Source organism: Pseudorca crassidens, chromosome X (assembly GCF_039906515.1).
Source record: "Pseudorca crassidens isolate mPseCra1 chromosome X, mPseCra1.hap1, whole genome shotgun sequence".
NCBI lineage: Eukaryota > Metazoa > Chordata > Mammalia > Artiodactyla > Delphinidae > Pseudorca > Pseudorca crassidens.
Genome location: NC_090317.1, coordinates 61,360,768 through 61,381,799, shown reverse-complemented (window position 1 = coordinate 61,381,799; position 21,032 = coordinate 61,360,768).

Sequence of the window (21,032 nt, the reverse complement as noted above, 5' to 3'; positions counted from 1 at the left end):
AGTTTTAAATTTTGAGTTTATATGTTCTCTGAAGAATAGTTCCATTTTCCTGGAATACTGACAAGTTTGGGGCTCACAGATGAGAAAGATGAAGAGTACTTCCAAAGGACTCAAAAGATTTGCAAAACAAATGTCAAAAAGTTAAAAATAATATTTAGACTGGAGCAGAGAGAACTGGCTTGTGATTTAAGAAAATATTTATAATTATTTTTAAAAAGTCATATTACAAAAGTGATTAACTGTTCTATACTTATGAAAGAACCAAAAGGAAAATGACTAAAAATTCTAAAGGACAGATTTTAGTGAGAAATAAAGACATTTCCTAGGCAGTTGTTGCATATAGTAAAAACTCAACCAAATTCAGACACAGCAAGATAGAAACATAGTATACTAGGATTCAGATATGCAAAAACCATATTTAATTATTTAATCCATATCTTTATGAGCGGTCTTTCTTACTGATAATTAGGGGGAAAATGTTAACTTGCTGGAAATAACTAGATTTTCTCTGGTTTATAGCAGTCTCTTCAAGGTCAATCCAATCTCTTGGGAGGTAAATACTCTGTAAATTTAAAGTTTCTATTTCTCTCCTTTAGAAGATCTCACTTTCAATCCCCCTTCCTTCAAAACCTGGCTGTAAGGGGAAGCTTAGTTAGACATCTCATTTTGGATGGAAGGGCTGCTCTTCCCATTGTTGTCCTCCCTTTTTGGCTCTCTGATCTTTGGTTGAAGTGTAATTCATTTGCATGGTTTCTGGGAATAAGTCTGTGTTTCCTCTACTTTTGCACAGTGTTAATTGTCTATTCTCAGCATGGTAGGTCTGATGCTCTCTGTGCTGCTAAATTCAGAACATCTGTAGATATGGCTGGGTCTCGACCTTGAGCTTTATACTTAATTAATTTTTTCCCGCCCTTTCTCCTCTTCCTCCCTGTCCCCCTATTTTTGTTTTTCCCTCTCAGAGAGCTTCTATTTCCTCTTCTGGATTGGTGAGAATCTCCCTTTACCTTGTATTCCAAGTTTTTTCTATCCTTTGTTTATAATAAAACCTTATATATTGACCTCCATTTGCTCTTCATATATTTTCCATTTGTGGGAGGGATTTATAAATTCCTTTTATCTCTCTCAGAAAGCTTGGTTTTTAAGTCCATTTTTCTCCCGGTGAACTCAAAATGTCAGCTTTGACACTCAAAGCTGAGTAATGACTCCATTATTTAAAGTTCAGTCTTAGAGGTTAAGTCAATGGGTGGATAGTCACAAGAGCAAGATTTATAAGGAATGAAAATATGTTGGTGGATAATTTTTAAGATAAATGAGAAAAAGGGACACTCAAAAAGCTGAATTCTTTCCAAAAGCAGTTTTTATGAAAAATAAGTAAAATACAAGAAAACAATACAACAAAATTCTTTGGACCGATGATTAATTTTAACTGTAAAAAAGAACTTTCAGGGTATGTTCTGGCCTTGTATATATTCACACCAAGTCTCTTTAATAAACTTCCATGTGCATAGCTACCATCTATTTATGCTCTTCCATACCTACTATTTCACTAAAACTGCTCTTTTCAGAATTACCAAATACCTTCTTGTATTCACATATACTGGTCTCTCTTCTCTCCTCATGTTATTCTATAGTCCAGCAGCATTTAAACCCACCACTTCTTCTTTCTAAAAACACTTTACTTGACTCTATGCTCTCCTGTTCTTTCTACTTACTGGTAGCTTTTCACCACCTTTATTGTATCCTACTCCTCCTCACCTTTAATGTCGGAATGATCTAAGACTTGGTCCTGGAACTTCTCTATCTAAAATTCTCCTTCATAAGTTCATCTCATTCAACAGTTTTAAATATCATCTATGTATTGATAACTCCAAAATTAATATATCCAACTTTGGTCTTTCCAAACAGTTCCAAATTCTTATATCTAATTGCCTACTTGAAAATTTCAGTGTAGAGCCTACTAGACATCTCAGGCTTAATATATCTCAATAATACTCTTAACCCATCCCCAAACCTATTCCTCCCCAGTATTCTCCATCTTAATAAATGGCATTGTGATCCACCCATTTAATCTTTTAAAATCTGGATATCATATATGATTCTGCTCTTTTCCTCATTCCCCACATGTAATCAATCAGTAAGACTTGTCTACCTTATCTCCAAAATGTATCCTGAATCAGTCCACTCCTACCTTCTCAATCACTACCACCTAAATGGTCCCAATCATCATCATAATCTTTGCTGGAATACTGCAAGAGTTCCTAGCTAGCCTTGCTACTTCTACACTCCACTGCTTAAAACACTCTCGTGGTTTCCCATTATATTCAGAATAAACCAAGGCTGCTTACCCTACCTTTCACTGCATATATTATTCCAGCTCCTGCCTATTTTCCACCCTCATCTTGAACCAATTTTCCATTTTATTTTATGATCTAGCCAAACCACATTCTTTTTGTTTCTCATACACACCAAGATTATTTTCTTGCCAAGATTTTGCATGTGCTGTTCCCTCTGCTTGGAATGCTTCTCCCCAGATCTTTGTATAACTACTCCTTCTCATCATTTAGTTTTTCAGCATAAATATTATCTCTTTAGAGAAGGCTTTCCTGATTACTATATCCTATGTTATCCCCTCCCACAACAATTGTCTAGTCACTCTTCTAACCTGAATCCTACCTTATATTTCTTCATAGAATGTATCTTTATATAAAATTCTATATTTATTCATGTGTTTATTAGTTATATTCACCATTAGAATTCAGGCTCCATGCAACAGTGAGCCTGATCTGTATTTTCATTTCTGTATCCGCAGTTCAAAAGCAGCACCTGGACTGCATTCGATTGGTTAAGAATTTGATCTCTCTAAAAGAGCTGCAGATCCTATCACACTCGTGGACTTTCTGACATCCATTTTTCCAGGCATTCCTACTCTAGCAATATTAGACTAAAATGAATAAACAACAGGCATTTTGGAAGGGGAGAAATCACAATAGTGCAAGTTACATTCTAGTTGATGTCTGAAAAGAAAATATATGTATACTTCTCACTTTTGAGTGAGATATTTATGACCATACTGTGTTAATGCATCTTAGGTCTTTTTTAGTATAAGTTTGAAAAACCATGCCCTTATTCCTCTCACTGGAGTCCTACTGATTTTCACAGCAACACAAAAGTAAGGCTAGTGCTTTTTTTCAGGGCCAGCTCTGTTCTGGATTAAAATAATTCATATTTGAATTATGTTTGTAAAGCTTGACATGCTCCTCAACTATGAATGAAGAATTCTTTATATTACACTTACTGGAGTAGAAAACTAGTCTTAATTTAGAGTGTTTTGTTTTCCATTCTAATTTTTTTCTTTCTAATTTTATTTAGATATAATTGACATACACCACTATATTAGTTTCAGATATACAACATAATGATTCGATATTTGTATAGTTGTAGAAATTATTACCACAACAAGTCTATTTAACCTCCATCACCATGAATAGTTACAAAATACTTTTTTGTGTGATGAAAACTTTTAAAATGTACTCTCTTAGCATTGTCAAATATACATACAGTATTATTGACTACAGTGACCCTGCTGTACATTGTATCTCCATGACTTATTCATTTCATAACTGGAAGTTTGTACTTTTTAACCATTTTGACCCATTTTGTCCACTCCCTAGCCTCTCCACATCTGACAAAAACCAATCCATTTTCTGTAATTCAGTTTTTTGTTTTCATTTTTTTAAAAAAAATTCCTGCATATAACTGAGATCATACAGTATTTGTCTTTTTCCTTTTTTAATAATTTTTCTTAGAGTATAGTTTATTTACAATGTTGTGTAAGTTTCAGGTGTACAGCAAAGTGAATCAGTTATACATATACAAATATCCACTCTTTTAGATTCTTTTCCCATATAGGTCATTACAGAGTATTGAGTAGAGTGCCCTGTGCTATACAGTAGGTCCTTATTAGCTATCTATTTTATATATAGTAGTGTGTATATGTAAATCGCAATTTCCCAATTTATCCCTCTCCCCACTTTCCCCCCTGGTAACCAAAAGTTTCTTTTTTACATCTGTAACTCTATTTCTGTTTGGTAAATGAGTTCATTTGTACCATTTTTGTAGATTCCACAGATAAGTGATATCATATACTTGTCCTCTTTCTGACTTACTTCCCTCAGTATGAAAACCTCTAGGTCCATCCATCTTGCTGCAAATTGCATTATTTTGTTCTTTTTAATTGCTGAGATATATCCATAGTATATATGTACCACATATTCTTAATACATTCCTCTATCGATGGATATTTCAGTTGCTTCCACGTCCTGGCTATTGTAAATAGTGCTGCAATGAACATTGAAGTGCATGTATCTTTTCGAATTAGGGTTTTCCTTAGGTATATGCCTAGGAGTACGATTGCTGGATCATATGATAATTCTATATTTAGTTTCTTAAGGAACTTCCATAGTGTTCTCCATAACGCTTGTACGAATTTACATTCCACCAACAGTGTAGGAGGGTTCTGTTTCTTCCACACACTCTCCAGCATTTACTGTTAGTAGATTTTTGATGATGGCCATTCTGACTGGTGTGAGGTGATACCTCATTGTAGCTTTGATTTGCATTTCTCTAATGATTAGTGATGTTGAGCATCCTTTCATGTGTTTGTTGGCAATCTGTGTATCTTCTTTGGAGAAATGTCTATTTAGGTCTTCTGTACATTTTTGGATTGGGTTTTTGGGGTTTTTTGATACTGAGCTGCATGAGCTACTTGTAAATTCTGGAGATTAATCCTTTTTCAGTTGCTTCATTTGCAAATATTTTCTCCCATTTTGAGGGTTGTCTTTTGGTCTTCTTTATGGTTTCCTTTGCTGTGCAAACCCTTTTAAGTTTCATTAGATTCCATCTGTTTATTTTTATTTCCATTTCTCTAGGAGGTGGGTCAAAAAGGATCTTGCTGAGATTTATGTCATAAAGTGTTCTGCCTATGTTTTCCTCTAAGAGTTTGATGGTGTCTGGCCTTACATTTAGGTCTTTAATCCATTTTGAGTTTATTTTTGTGTATGGTGTTAGGGAGTGTTCTAATTTCATTCTTTTATATATAGATGTCCAGTTTTCCCAGCACCAATTACTGAAGAGGCGTTCATTTTTACACTGTAAATTCTTGACTCCTTTATCAAAAATAAGGTGACCATATGTGTGTGAGTTTATCTTTGGGCTTTCTATCCTGATCCATTGATCTATATTTCTGTTTTTTCTGCCAGTACCATACTGACGTGATTACAGTAACTTTGTAGTATAGTCTGAAGTCAGGGAGCCTGATTCCTCCAGCTCCATTTTTCTTTCTCAAGATTGCTTTGGCTAATCAGGGTCTTTTGTGTTTCCATACAAAGAGTGAAAGATTTTTTCTAGGTCTGTGAAAAATGCCAGTGGTAGTTTCATAGGGATTGCATTGAATCTGTAGACTGCTTTGTGTAGTAGAGTCATTTTCACAATGTTGATTCTTCCAACCCCAAAACATGGTATATCTCTCCATCTGTTTGTATCATCTTTAATTTCTTTCATCACTGTCTTATACTTTTCTGCCTACAGGTCTTTTGTCTCCTTTGATATGTTTATTCCTAGGTATTTTATTCTTTTTGTTGCAATAGTAAATGTGAGCGTTTCCTTAAATTCTTTTCAGATTTTTCACCATTAATGTATAGGAATGCCAGAGATTTCTGTGCATTAATTTTGTATCCTGCTACTTTACCAAATTTATTGATTAGCTACAGGAGTTTTCTGTTAGCATCCTTAGGATTCTGTATGTAAAATATCATGGCATCTGAAAACAGTGACATCTTTACTTCTTTTCTGATTTGGATTACCTTTATTTCTTTTTCTTTCTGATTGCTGTGGCTAATACTTCCAAAACAATTTTGAATAATAGTGGTGAGGGTGGGCAACCTTGTCTTGTTCCTGATCTTAGTGAAAGTGGTTTCAGTTTTGCACCACTGAGGACAATGTTGGCTGTGTGTTTGTCATGTATGGCCTTTATTACGCTGAGATTAGTTCCCTCTATGCCTACTTTCTGGAGGGTTTTTTTTAATCATATATGGGTGTTGAATTTTGTCAAAGCTTTTTCTGCATCTATTGAGATGATCATATGGTTTTTATTCTTCAGTTTGTTAATATAGTGTTTCATATTAATTGATTTGCATATACAGAAGAATCATTGCATTCTTGGGATAAACCCCACTTGATCATGGTGTATGATCCTTTTAATGTGCTGTTGGATTTTTTTGCTAGAATTTTGTTGAGGATTTTTGCATCTAAGTTCATAGTGATATTGGACTGTAATTTTCTTTCTCTGTGACATCATTTTCTGGTTTTCTTATCAGGGTGATAGTAGCATTGTAGAATGTGTTTGGGAGTGTTCCTTTCTCTGTTATATTGTGCAAGAGTTTGAGAAGTATAGGTGTTAGCTCTTCTCTAAATGTTTGATAGAATTCGCATGTGAAGCCATCTTTTCCTGGGCTTTTGTTTGTTGGAAGATTTTTAAGCACAGTTTCAATTTCAGTGCTTGGGTTTCGTCTGTTTATATGTCCTATTTCTTCCTGGTTCAGTCTCAGAAGGTTGTGCTTTACTAAGAATTTGTCCATTTCTTCCAAGTTGTCCATTTTATTGGCATATAGTTGCTTGTAGTAATCTCTCCTGATCCTTTGTATTTCTGAAGTGTCAGTTGTTACTTCTCCTTTTTCATTTCTATTTCTATTTATTTGAGTGTTCTCCCTTTTTTTCTTGATGAGTCTGGCTAATGGTTTATCTATTTTGTTTACCTTCTCTGAAATCCAGCTTTTAGTTTTATTGATGTTTGCTATTGTTTCATTTCTTTTTCATTTATTCCTCATCTGATGTTTATGATTTCTTTCCTTCTGCTAACTTTGGGGATTTTTGTTCTTCTTTCCCTAATTGTTTTAGGTGTAAGGTTAGGTTGTTTATTTGAGATGTTTTTTGTTTCTTGAAGTAGGATGGTATTGCTATAATCTTCCCTCTTAGAACAGCTTTTGCTGCATCCCATAGGTTTTGGGTTGTCATGTTTTCTTTGTCTTTTTTTCTATGTATTTTTTATTTCCTCTTTGATTTCTTCAGTGTTCTCTTGGTTATTAAGTAATGTATTTTTTAGCCTCCATGTGTTTATATTTTTTACAGATTTTTTTCCTGTAATTGATATCTAGTCTCATAGCGTTGTGGTTGGAAAAGGTACTTGACATGATTTCAATTTTCTTAAATTTACCAAGGCTTGATTTGTCACCCAAGATATGATCTATTCTGGAGTATGTTCCATGAGCACGTGAGACAAAAGTGTATTCTGTTATTTTTGGATGGAATGTTCTATAAATATCAATTAAGTCCATCTTGTTTAATGTGTCATTGAAAGCTTGTGTTTCCTTATTTATTTTCAGTTTGGATGATCTGTTCAGTGCTAAAAGTGGGGTTCAAAGTCCCCTACTATTTCTGTGTTAATGTTGATTTCCCCTTTTATGGCTGTTTGCATTTGCCTTATGTATTGAGGTTTTCCTATTTTGGGTGCATAAATATTTACAATCATTGTCTTCTTCTTGGATTGATCCCCTGATAATTTTGTAGTGTCATACCTTGACTCTTGTAATAGACTTTATTTTAAAGTCTATTGTGTCTAATATGAGAATTGCCACTTCAGCTTTCTTTTGGTTTCCATTTGCATGGAATAACATTTTCCATCTCCTCAGTTTCAGTCTGTGTGTGTCCCAAGGTCTGAAGTGTGTCTCTTGTAGACAGCGTGTATGGGTCTTGTTTTTGTAAACATTCAGCAAGCCTGTGTCTTTCAGTTGGAACATTTAATCCATTTAAATTTAAGGTAATTATCAATATTTATGTTTCTATTACCATTTTCTTAATTGTTTTGGGTTTGTTTTTGTAGGTCTCTTCCTTCTCTTGTGTTTCCTGCCTAGAGAAGTTCCTTTTGTATTTGTTTTAGAGCTGATTTGTTAGTGCTGAATTCTCTTAAATTTGCTCCTCTGTTAACGTTTTAATTTCTCCATTGAATCTGAATTATATCCTTGCTGGCTAGGGTAATCTTGGTTGTAGGTTTTTCCCTTTCATCACTTTAAATGTGTCTTGCCACTCCCTTCTGGCTTGCAGAGTTTCTGCTGAAGCTTCAGCTGTTAACCTTATGGAGATTCCTTGTATGTTATTTGTTGCTTTTCCCCTGTTGCTTTTAATATTTTTTCTTTTTATTTAATTTTTGATAGTTTTAATGATATGTCTTGGCATGTTTCTCCTTGGATTTATCCTGTATGGGACTTTCTGCACTTCCTGGACTTGATTGATTATTTCCTTTCCCATGTTAGAGAAGTTTTCAACTATAATCTCTTCAAATATTTTCTGAACACTTTCTTTTCCTCTTCTTCTCCTGGGACCCCTATAATTCGAATATTTGAGCCTTTAATGTTGTCCCTTTGGTCTCTGAGACAGTTCCTAATTCTTTTCATTCTTTTTTCTTTAATCTGCTCTGCAGCAGTTATTTCCCCTATTTTATCTTCCATGTTACTTATACGTTTTTTACCAGTTATTCTGCTATTGATTCCTTCCAGAGAATTTTTAATTTCATTTATCGTGTTGTTCTTCATTGTTTGTTTGCTCTTTTGTTCTTCTGGGTTCTTGTTACATGTTTCTTGTATATTCTCCATTCTATTTCCAAGATCATGTATCGTCTTTACAATCATCACTCTGAATTCTTTTTCAGGTAGACTGCCTATTTTCTCTTCATTTGTTTTGTCTTCTGGGTTTTTACCTTGCTCCTTCATCTGCTGTGTGTTTCTCTCTATTCTCACTTTGCTTAATTTACTGTGTTTATGGTCTCCTTTTAGCAGGCTTCAGGTTTGTAGTTCCCATTATTTTTGGTGTTTTCCCCCCAGTGGGTGAGGTTGATTCAATGGCTTTTGTCAGTTTCCTGATGGAGGGGACTGGTGCCTGTGTTCTGTTGGGTGGGACTGGATCTTTTCTTTCTAGTGGGCAGTACCACGTCCAGTGGTGTGTTTTGGGCTGTCTGTGAACTTAGTGTGATTTTAGGCTGCCTCTCTGGTAATGGGTGGGGTTGTGTTCCTGTCTTGCAGGTTGTTTGGCATTGGACATCCAGCACTGGACTCTCCTGGCCATTTGGTTTAGCTGGGTCTTAACGTTGAGATGGATACCTCTGGGAGAGCTCTCACTGATTGATAGTATGTGCTCTGGAAGGTCTCTGGTGTTCCAATGTCCTGAACTTGCCTCTCACACTTCAGAAGGTCAGGCCTGACACCAGGGCGGAACACAAGGACCCTGTCAGCCAGACAGCTCAGAAGACAAGGGAGAAAAAAGACAAAGAAAATAAATAATAATAAAAATAATAATTCAAATTTAAGAAAATAATAATAATTTAAAAACCAAAACAACCAAACCAATAAACAAATATGCCAATGGTAACAAGCGCTCAAAACTATACTAAGATAAATGTAAAAATCAGAAACAAATCATTTGCAGACAGCAACCCCAAGTATACAGTTGCTCCCAAAGTCCACCTCCTCAATTTTGGGATGATTCTTTGTCTATTCATGTATTCCCCAGATTCAGTGTACATCAAGCTGATTGTGGGGATTTAATCTGCTGCTCCTGAGGCTGCATGGAGAAATTTCTATTTCTCTTCTTTGTTCTCACAGCTTCTGGAGTTCAACTTTGGTTTTGGCCACACCCCTGTGTGTAGGTCACCCTCAGGTATCTGTTCCTGCCCAGACAGGAAGTGGTTAAATCAGCAACTGATTAGGGCTCTGGCTCACTCAGGTCAGGGGGAGGGAAAGGTACTGTAGTTATGGTAGATGCCCGCAAGACATTTCAACAGTCTGAGTCACTCTATTTTTTCTCCTGGAGAAGTGTCCCTTGATCACACTGCCCACGCAGTTGTGTGCTGCACAGACTCCCAGAGGAGGTTGTGGATAGTGACCTGTGCTTGTACACAGGATTCTTGGTGGCTGCAGCTGCAGTGTTAGCTTTTTATGCCTGTCTCTGTGGTCTGATCAGATAGCCGCAGCTTGCTCCCATCTCTGGAGCTCATTTAGGCAGTGCTCTGCCTTCTGTGGGCAGACAGGGGAGGAGTCTCCTCTCCTCGTGCACCCCGAAACAATGGTTTCTTGCCTCTTAGCCAGGTCCAGAGTTTTTCCCGGACTCCCGCCCAGCTACCTGTTGTGCATTAGCCTCCTCCAGGCTGTGTTCACATAGCCAACCCTAGTCCTCTCCCTGGGATCTGACCTCCAAAGCTCGAGCCTCAGCTCCAAGTCCCCACCCACACCCATGGGTGAGCAGACAAGCCTCTCAGGCTGGTGAGTGCTGGTCAGCACCAATCCTCTGTGTGGGAATCTCTCCTCCTTGCTCTCTGCACCACTGTTGCTGAGCACTCCTCCGTGGCTCTGAAGCTTCCCTCCCACCCACCCCCCATTTCAGCAAGTGAAGGGTTTTCCTAGTGTGTGGAAACTTTTCTTCCTTTATAGCTCCCTCCCAGAGTTGCAGGTCCCATCCCTATCCTTTTGTCTCTATTTTTTCTTTTTCCCTACCCAGGTACATAGGGATTTTCTTGCCTTTTGGGAAGTCTGAGGTGTTTTGCTAGCATTGAGTATGTGTTCTGTAGGATTTGCTCCACATGTAGATGTATTTTTGATGTATTTGTGGGGAGGAAGTTGATCTCCACGTCTTACTCCTCTGCCATCTTGAATGTCTCACAAATTCCTTCTTTTTTATGGCTGAATACTTTTACATTGTATATATATATATATATATATATATATACACACACACACACACACACACACACATACATATATAGGTATGAATATATATTCTGCAACTTCTTTATTCATCCATTGATAGATACTCATGTTGTTTTCATATCTTTCCTATTGTAAATAATACTGCAATAAGCATGAGGGTGCAAATATTCTTTTGAGTTAGTGTTTTCATTTTCTTCTGATTAACCAGAAGTGGGATCGCTGGATTATATGGTAGTTCTATTTTTAACTTTTTGAAAAACCTGCATACAGTTTTCCCTAGTGACTACACTAATTTACATTCCTACCAATAGTGCACAAGGTTTCCCTTTTCCCCAGTCCTCATCAACAATTTTTTCTTGTCTTGTTGATAATAACCATTCTAATAGATGTGAGGCAATATCTCACTGTGGTTTTGATTTGCAATTCCCTGATGATTAGTGATAGTGAGCACATTTTCATGTACCTGTTGGTCATCAATATGCCTTCTTTGGGAAAACGACTATTCAGATCCTCTGTCCATGTTTTAATTGAATTGTTTATTTTCCTTTTGAGTTTTATGTGTTATTTACATATTTTGAATATTAACCACTTATCAGATATACAATTTACAAATATTTTCTCCCATTCTGTAGGTTTGTCTTTTCATTTTGTTAATAGTTTTTTTTCTATGCAAAAGCTTTTTAGTTTGATCTAGTCCCACCTGCTTAGTTTTGTTTTTGTTGCCTTTGCTGTTCGTGTCAAATCCAAAAAATTATCACTGACTTATATCAAGAATCTTACTGCCTGTATTCACTTCTAGGAATCTTATGATTTCAGGTCTTATGTTCAAATCATTGATTTGTCTTGAGTAAATTTTTGTGTATGGTATAAAATATAGTACACTTTCATTATTTTGCATTTGGCTCTTCCCTTTTCTCAACACAATTTATTGAAGACTGTCATTTCCTCATTGTATATTCTTGGCTCATTTGTTGTAAATAAATTGACTGTATCTGGGTGGGTTTATTTCTGGGTTCTCTATTCTGTTCCATTGATCTAAGTGTCTGCTTTTATGCCAAAACTATACTGTTTTGATTGTTATAGTTTTGTAATATCGTTTTAAATCAAAGAATATGGTGCCTCCAGCTTTGTTCTTCCTCAAGACTACTTTAGCTACTTGGTGTCTTTTATGGTTCCATACAAATTTTAGGATTTTTAGTTTTATTCTGTTAAAAATGCCATTGGAAATTTGATATTGATTTGTATCTGTAGATTGCTTTGGGGAGTGCAGACATTTCAACAATATTAATTCTTTCAATACATAAACATGGAATAGCTCTCCATTTATTTCTGTCTTTTTCAATTTCTTTTATCAATGACTTGTGGTTTTCAGTGAACAGGTCTTTCATCTCCTGGTTAATTTATTTCTAGGTACTTTATTCTTTTTGATACAAATATAAATGGAATTGTTTTCTTAATTTCTCTTTCTGTTAGTTCATTGTTAGTGTAGAAAAGCACATCAGATTTTTGTTTATTGATTTTATATCCTGCAGCTTTACTGAATGTATTTGTTAGTTCTCACCATTTTGGGTGCAATCTTTAAGTTTTTCCATTTGTAGTATCAAGTCATCTCCAAATAGTTACAGTTTCTTTTCTTTTCTGACTTGGATGTTTTTTATTTCCTCTTCTTGCCTAACTTCTCTGGTTAGGACATCCAATGCTACATTGAATATAAGTGGTGGAGTGGGCATTCTTTTCTTGTTCCTGATCTCATAGAAATAGCTTTCAGTTTTATATCATTGAATATGATGTTAGCTGTGGGTTTTTCATATATGACTTTTATTATGCTGATGTATATTCCTTATGTAACATTTTGAGAGTTTTTATTATAAATAAATGTTGAATCTTGCAAATGATTTTTCTACATCTATTGAGATGGTCATATGTTTTTATGCTTCATTTTATGAATGTGATATAACATATTGATTTGCAGATATTGAACCATCCATCCATCCCTGGAATAAATGCCACTTAATCATTGTGTATGATCCTTTAAATGTATTGTTGAATTCAGTTTGCTAATATTTTATGGAGGATTTTTGCATCTATGTTCCTCAGGGATATTGATCCTTTTTTTTTCCTTGCGGTGTTTTTGTGTGGTTTCAGTATCAGAGTAATGCTGGCCTCATAAATGAGTTTGGCAGTGTTAATTCTTCTTCTAATTTTTGAAAGAGTTTGAGAAGGATTTGTATTAATTATCCTTTAAATATTTGGTTGAAGTCACCAGTGAAGCCATCTGGTCTTGGACTTTCGTTTTTTGGGAAGTTTTAAATTACTGGTTCAATCTGCTTACTAGTAATCTGTCTGTTCAGATTTTCTATTTCTTCATGATTCAGTCTTGGTATGTCATATTGTTTTAGGGTTTATCTATTTCTTCTAAGTTTTACAATTTTTTGGTGTATAATTGTTTATAGTAGTCTCATGATCATTTGTATTTCTATTCTATCTGTTGTAATGTCTCCTCTTACTTGTCTAATTTTATTTATATGAATCGTCTCCCTTTTCTTCTTGGTGATTTTACTAAAGATTTGTTTATCTTTTTAATTTTTTAGAGAACCAACTCTTAGTTTCACTGATCTCTTCTATTGGCCTTTTAGGCTTTATTTCATTTATTATTTCTGCTCTAATCTTTCTTACTACCTTCTCTCTTCTAACTTTGGGCTTAGTTTGTTTTGCTTTTTCTAGTTCCTTGAGGTGTAAAGTTAGTTTGCTTATTTAAATTTTTTCTTGTTTCTTGAGGCAAGCATTTATCATGATGAACTTCCTCCTTAAGACTTCTTTAGCTGCATTCCATATTACTTGATAACTTGTAATTCCATTTTCATTTGCCTTAAGGTATATTTTTATTTCTTCTTTGAAACATTCATTTTTTTTCAGTAGCATGTTGTTTAAGCTCCACATATCTGTCATTTTTTCCAGTTTTCTTCTTGTAATTTATTTCTATTTTCATGCCACTGTGGTGGGAAAATATGTTTGATATAAATTCCTTCTTCTTAGACTTATTAAGACTTGCTTTGTGGCCTAACATGATCTATACTTGAGAACATTCCATGTGCACTTGAGAATGATGTGTATTTCATTACTTTTGCATGAAATGCTCAGTATAAAGTTCATCTTGTCTAATGTGTCATTTAAAGCCAATGTTTTCTTACTGATTTTCTTTCTGTATGGTTAACTTTCCTTTATATGTATTTTCAGTAACAAAATTAATACGTATTTATTATTACAACCAGAGTAATACAAAATATATAAAGAAAATCATTTATATCCTCATGCCCATTCCTCCACTCCAAATGTCCCTACATTTCTATCCTCTTGTGGTAACCAGTGTTAGCAACCTCGTGTCCTTTTTTCATTTACATCATCTTCTACTTACAAGCGTAAGTAAGCAGATAGATAGATAAATTGTTTTGACTGAAATAAAATCACGCATATGCAGTACTTTATATGTTACTTTATCACTTGATGATACCCTGGTCATCCTTAAAATTCAGTAGACATATATCTAACACTCTTGTTTTTATTTCCAACTTACTTATGAAAACACACATAATTTTACATGATGGGATATTATACATTCCAGATTTGTTTTACTTCAGTCCTTTAATTTTGCTTTCTCCCCACTCCCCATTTCTACTCCCATCCATTGTTACTTTTTATCTCCTCCCTAAATGACATTTATCAACAGTCTACTATGTATCATTCCATACATTTCTCTAAGAGTCACTGTACTGTATCAAACCTTCAAACACACACACACACACACACACACACACACACACACACACAAACACATCCACATGTGGTGAAGGGGATTGGAGGATGGGAGGAGTGGTATAGAAAACATGAGAGAGAGTGAGGTTTTGTTATTGTTTTATTTAAAGGCAATAAATAATATTATATACTTCTCTGCATCCCAGTCAGCAATAGTTCTTCCTTTTGACACTCCAATGGATACAAAATTATATCATTGATACTTTTATTTGCATTTCCCTGACAACAATTGAGTTTGAACATCCTTTGAATGTTTTGTGTCACCTTGGGTTTAATCATTTAAGAATCATTCCTTTGTATTCTTTGTTCATTTTTATCATCAGTTATTTATAATTTTTTTGTCAATTTATGAAAGACCCTTTGTATACTTGGAAGTTAATTCTTTATCTGTCTTCTTTGTTGGATTGTCCACAATTCTCACATGTCTATTAATTTTTTATGGTTTATTTTGCTGTGCAATTTTTTAAATTTTTATATAATCAAATGTATCTGTAATTTCTTTTATTTATTCTTGGATTTCTATATTGGCAGAAATTATCTTATCCATAAGGTAGTTTTCAACAGGGGTTAAAAAATTAAAAACTAGTCCTCAGTAAATAATAAACTGTCAACAACTCCAAAACTCTGAGCATTGCAATAAATGAAGTTTTACTATACTGAAATGCGTAAACAAAGGAGATTTCCTAATCTCTCCCCAAAGAACTAAAGCAGTTTGAAAATAGGAAGAGTCATACATGTTGTATAATTTAATGGCTGCTACTACAGCTTTGGAGTAAGACAGATTTGATTTGAATCCTTACTCTACCACTTAGTAGCAGGATACTTTTGAGGAACTTTCTTAATCATTTGGAGCATCATTTTCCTCAATGCAAAATGGGACATTAACAGGACATTCTACAGGGAAAAGAACTATATAAAATACCTAATATAGTATCTGATATTGTATTATGCATATTGAAGGAGCCCCAACCTTATCAAGATTCCTCAAATAATGACACATGTAGATTTTAATTTCATCCAGGCTCTATGAACACAAGGTAAAAAAAAAAACACATTTAGTACAAAATGTTTAAGTTAATAAACAAACCAATCTATATTTTAGCTGTCACCCTCTGCTTAATAAAATCAGATAATTGATAGCTTATTTCATTTTCCAACAGGTATTGTCATTTACTGAGCACACAGAGGTTAACATGCCATTATACTCAATACTAAGCATTTGATTAAATAGCTCATCTTGTCAAATTCTAGAATTAATTAAGGGCCAAAGAAGGCCAACCAAATAATCAGAAAACACCCCAAAAAAGGAGGTTACAAGATGATTCATTGTTGTTATTCAAGGAAAGTAGGTATTATTTGTATAAAACTGGAATGCACTTCAAAGTATTTATTCTACGTGAAATCAGCCAAAAAACAAATTGAAGTTAAACAGATAGTAACTGTGGGGCTAGGTTACATATATACATTTTTCCTAAAACACATGTTGCAACATGATAAAATAAGGCAAGTGAACCTCTTCCCTATTCTGGGCCTGTTGTTTCATCTCCAAAATGAGGAATCAAACTACATGAACTATAAATTGACACTGGTGTAGACAGCACAGGAGGAAGTGTTTAGTGTTCTCTAATGGTGGCTGAAAGAAGCAATATATCTGCTCATAATTGGGTTAGAATAGGAATGGAATACCCCTAATGAGGTAGCAGAGGTAACTGAACTACTAGAACTCAAGAAATGATGGTGACATTGAATGAACATAATTACCTCATATAATCCTTATTTTTCTTTTTACATCTTTATTGGAGTATAATTGCTTTACAATGGTGTGTTAGTTTCTGCTTTATAATGAAGTGAATCAGTTATACATATACATATATTCCCAAATCTCTTCCATCTTGTGTCTCTCTCCCTCTAACCCTCCCTATCCTACACCTCTAGGTGGTCACAAAGCACTGAGCTGATCTCCCTGTGCTATGTGGCTGCTTCCCACTAGCTATCTATTTTAAGTTTGTTAGTGTATATATGTCCATGCCACTTTCTCATTTTGCCAGAGCTTACCATTCCCGCTCCCAATATCCTCAAGTTCATTCTCTAGTAGGCCTGTGTCTTCATTCCCATCTTACCCATAGGTCCTTCATGAAATTTTTTTTCTTAGATTTCATATATACGTGTTACTATACAGTATTTGTCTTTCTTTTTCTGACTTACTTCACTCTGTATGACAGATTCTAGGTCCATCCACCTCAATACAAATAACTCAATTTTGTTTCTTTTTATGACTGAGTAATATTCCATTGTGAATATATGCCAAATATTCTTTATCCATTCATCCAATGATGTACACTTAGGTTGCTTCCATATCCTGGCAATTGTAAATAGAGCTGCAGTGAACATTTTGGTACATGACTCTTTTTAAATTATGGCTTTCTCAGGGTATATGCCCAGTAGTGGGATTGCTGGGTTGTATGATAGTTCTATTTGTACTTTTCTAAGGAAGCTCCAAACTGTTCTCCATAGTGGCTGTACCAATTCACGTTCCCACCAGCATTGTAAGAGTGTTCCCTTTTCTCCACACCTTCTCCAGCATTTTTGTTTCTAGCTTTTTTGATGACGGCCATCCTGACTGCTGAGAGATGATATCTCATTGTAGTTTCGATTTGCATTTCTCTAATGATTAATGATGTTGAGCATTCTTTCAAGTGTTTGTTGGCAATCTGTATATCTTCTTTGGAGAAATGTCTACTTAGCTCTTCTGCCCATTTTTGGAATGGGTTTTTTGTTTTGTTGTTATTGAGCTGCATGAGCTGCTTGTAAATTTTGGAGATTAATCCTTTGTCAGTTGCTTCATTTGCAAATATTTTCTCCCATTCTGAGGGTTGTCTTTTGGTCTTGTTTATGGTTTCCTTTGCTGTGCAAAAGCTTGGCAGTTATCTTAGGTCCCATTTGTTTATTTTTGTTTTTATTTCCATTTCTCTAGGTGGTGGGTCCAAAAGGATCTTGCTGTAATTTATGTCATACATTGTTCTGCCTATATTTTCCTCTAAGAGTTTGATAGTTTCTGTCCTTACATTTAGGTCTTTAATCCATTTTGAGCTTATTATTGTGTATGGTGTTAGGGAGTGATCTAACCTCACACATTTGCATGTACCTGCCAGTTTTTCCAGCACCACTTATTGAAGAGGCTGTCCTATCTCCACTGTGCATTCCTGCCTCCTTTATCAAAGGTAAGTTGACCATACGTGCATGGGTTTATCTCTGGGCTTTCTATTCTGTTCCATTGATCTATATTTCTGTTTCTGTTCCAGTACCATACTGTCTTGATTACTGTAGCTTTGTAGTATAGTCTGAAGTAAGGGAGCCTGATTCCTCCAACTCTGTTTTTCTTTCTCAAGATTGCTTTGGCTATTCTGGGTCTTTTGTATTTCCATGGAAATTGTGAAATTTTTGTTCTAGTTCTGTGAAAAATGCCAGTGGTAGTTTGATAGGGATTGCATTGAATCTGTAGATTGCTTTGGGTAGTAGAGTCATTTTCACAATGTTGATTCTTCCAATCCAAGAACATGGTATATCTCTCCATCTATTTGTATCATATTTCATTTCTTTCATCAGTGTCTTATAATTTTTTGAATACTGGTCTTTTGTATCCTTTAGGAGGTTTATTCCTATATATTTATTCTTTTTGTTGCAGTGGTAAATGGGAATGTTTTCTTAATTTCACATTCAGATTTATCATCATTACTATATAGGAATGCCAGAGATTTCTGTTCATTAATGTTGTACCCTGCTACTTTACCAGATTCATTGATTCCTCTAGTAGATTTCTGGTAGCATCTTTAGGATTTCCTATGTATAGTATCAGGTGTTTTGCAAACAGTGACAGATTTACTTCTTCTTTTCTGATTTCGATTCGGTATATTTCCTTTTCTTCTCTGATTGCTGTGGCTAAAACTTCCAAAACTATATTGAATAAGAGTGGTGATTGTGCGCAACCTTACATTGTTCCTGATCTTAGTGGAAATGGTTTCAGTTTTTCACCATTGAGGACAATGTTGGCTGTGGCTTTGTCATATATGGCCTTTATTATGTTGAGGAAAGTTCTCTCTATGCCTACTTTCTGCAGTGTTTCTATCATAAATGGGTGTTGAATTTTGCCAAAAGCCTTCTCTGTGTCTACTGAGCTGATCATATGGTTTCTTTCCATCAGTTTGTTAATATGGTGTATCACATTGATTGATTTCTGTATATTGAAGAATGCTTGCATTCCTGGAATAAACCCCACTTGATCATGTGAGATGAGCCTTTTAATGTGCTGTCGGATTCTTTTTGCTAGTATTTTGTTGAGGATTCTAGCATCTATATTCATCAGTGATATTAGCCTCTAGTTTTCTTTCTTTGTGATATCCTTGTCTGATTTTGGTATCAGGGTGAGGGTGGCCTCATAGAATGAGATTGCGAGTGTTCCTACTATACCCAGGAAGGATCACATTCAGATTTGATGGAGAAATTAAAATCTTTACAGATAAGAAAAAGCTGAGACTGTTCAACACCACCAAACAGGCTTTCCAACAAATGCTAAAAGAACTTCTCTAGGCAAAAACCACAAGAGAAGGAAAAGACCTACAATAACAAACCCAAAACAATTAAGAAAATGGGAATAGAAACATACATATCGATAAGTACCTTAACTGTAAATGGATTAAAAGCTCCCACTAAAAGACCTAGACTGGCTGAATTGATACAAAAACAAGACCCATATATGTGCTGTCTACAAAAGACCCACTTCAGACCAAAGGACACATAAAGACTGAAAGTGCGGATATGGAAAAAGATATTCAATGCAAATCGAAACCAAACAAAAGCTGGAGTAGCAATTCTCATATCAGACAAAATAGACTTTAAAATAAGGACTATTAAAAGAGACAAAGAAGGACACTATAGAATGATCAAGGGATTGATCCACGAAGAAGATATAACAATTGTAAATATTTATGCACCCAATATAGGAACACCTCGATACATAAGGCAAATACTAAGAGCCATAAAAGGGGAAATAGACAGTAACACATTCATAGTAGGGAACTTTAACACCCCACTTTCACCATTGCACAGATCATCCAAAATGAAAATAAATAAGGAGACACAAACTTCAAATTATACATTAAACAAGATGGACTTAATTGATATTTATAGGACATTCCATCCAAAAACAAAAGAATACTCATTTATGTCAAGTGCTTATGGAACATTCTCCAGGATAGATCATATCTTGGGTCACAAATCAAACCTTTGTAAATTTAAGAATATTGAAATTGTATCAAGTATCTTTTCAAACCACAATGCTATGAGACTTGATATGAATTACAGGAAAAGACCTGTAAAAAATACAAACACTTGGAGGTTAAACAGTACGCTACTTAATAACCAAGTGATCACTGAAGAAATCAAATAGGAAATCAAAAAAATACCTAGAAATAAATGACAATGGAGAGATGACGACCCAAAACCTATGGGATTCAGCAAAAGCAGTTCTAAGAGGGAAGTTTATAGCAATACAGTCCTAACTTAAGAAACAGGAAACATCTAGAATAAACAACCTAACCTTGCACCTAAAGCAATTAGAGAAAGAAGAACAAAAAATCCCCAAAATTAGCAGAAGGAAAGAAATCGTAAAGATCAGATCAGAAATAAATGAAAAAGAAATGAAGGAAATGATACCAAAGATCAATAAAACTAAAAGCTGGTTCTTTGGGAAGATAAACAAAATTGGTAAACAATTAGCTAGACTCATGAAGAAAAAAGGGAGAAGACTCAAATAAATAGAAGTAGAAATGAAAAAGAGAAATAACAACTGACACTGCAGAGATACAAAAGATCATGAGAGATTACTTCAAGCAACTCTATGACAATAAAATGGACAACCTGGAAGAAATTGACAAATTCTTAGAAATGCACAACCTGCCATGACTGAATCAGGAAGAAATAGAAAATATGAACAGACCAATCACAAGCACTGAAATTGAAACTGTGATTAAAAATCTTTCAACAAACAAAAGCCCAGGACCAGTTGGGTTCACAGGCAAATTCTGTCAAACATTTAGAGATGAGCTAACACCTATACTTCTCAGACTCTTCCATAGAATCCTTCTTAAGAAAAGATAGAGGAATTCTTAAGGACCACTCTGATTCTGAGTTTTGGAAAAATTTCAAAAATGTATGTACAGGAGGAGACCTTCAAGATGGGGGAAGAGTAAAATGTGGAGATCACCTTCCTCCCTACAAATATAAGAGAAATACATCTACATGTGGAACAATTCCTACAGAACACCTACTGAACGCTGGCAGAAGACCTCAGACCCCCCAAAATACAAGAGACTCCCCACGTACCTGGGTAGTGCAAAAGAGAAAAGAAAA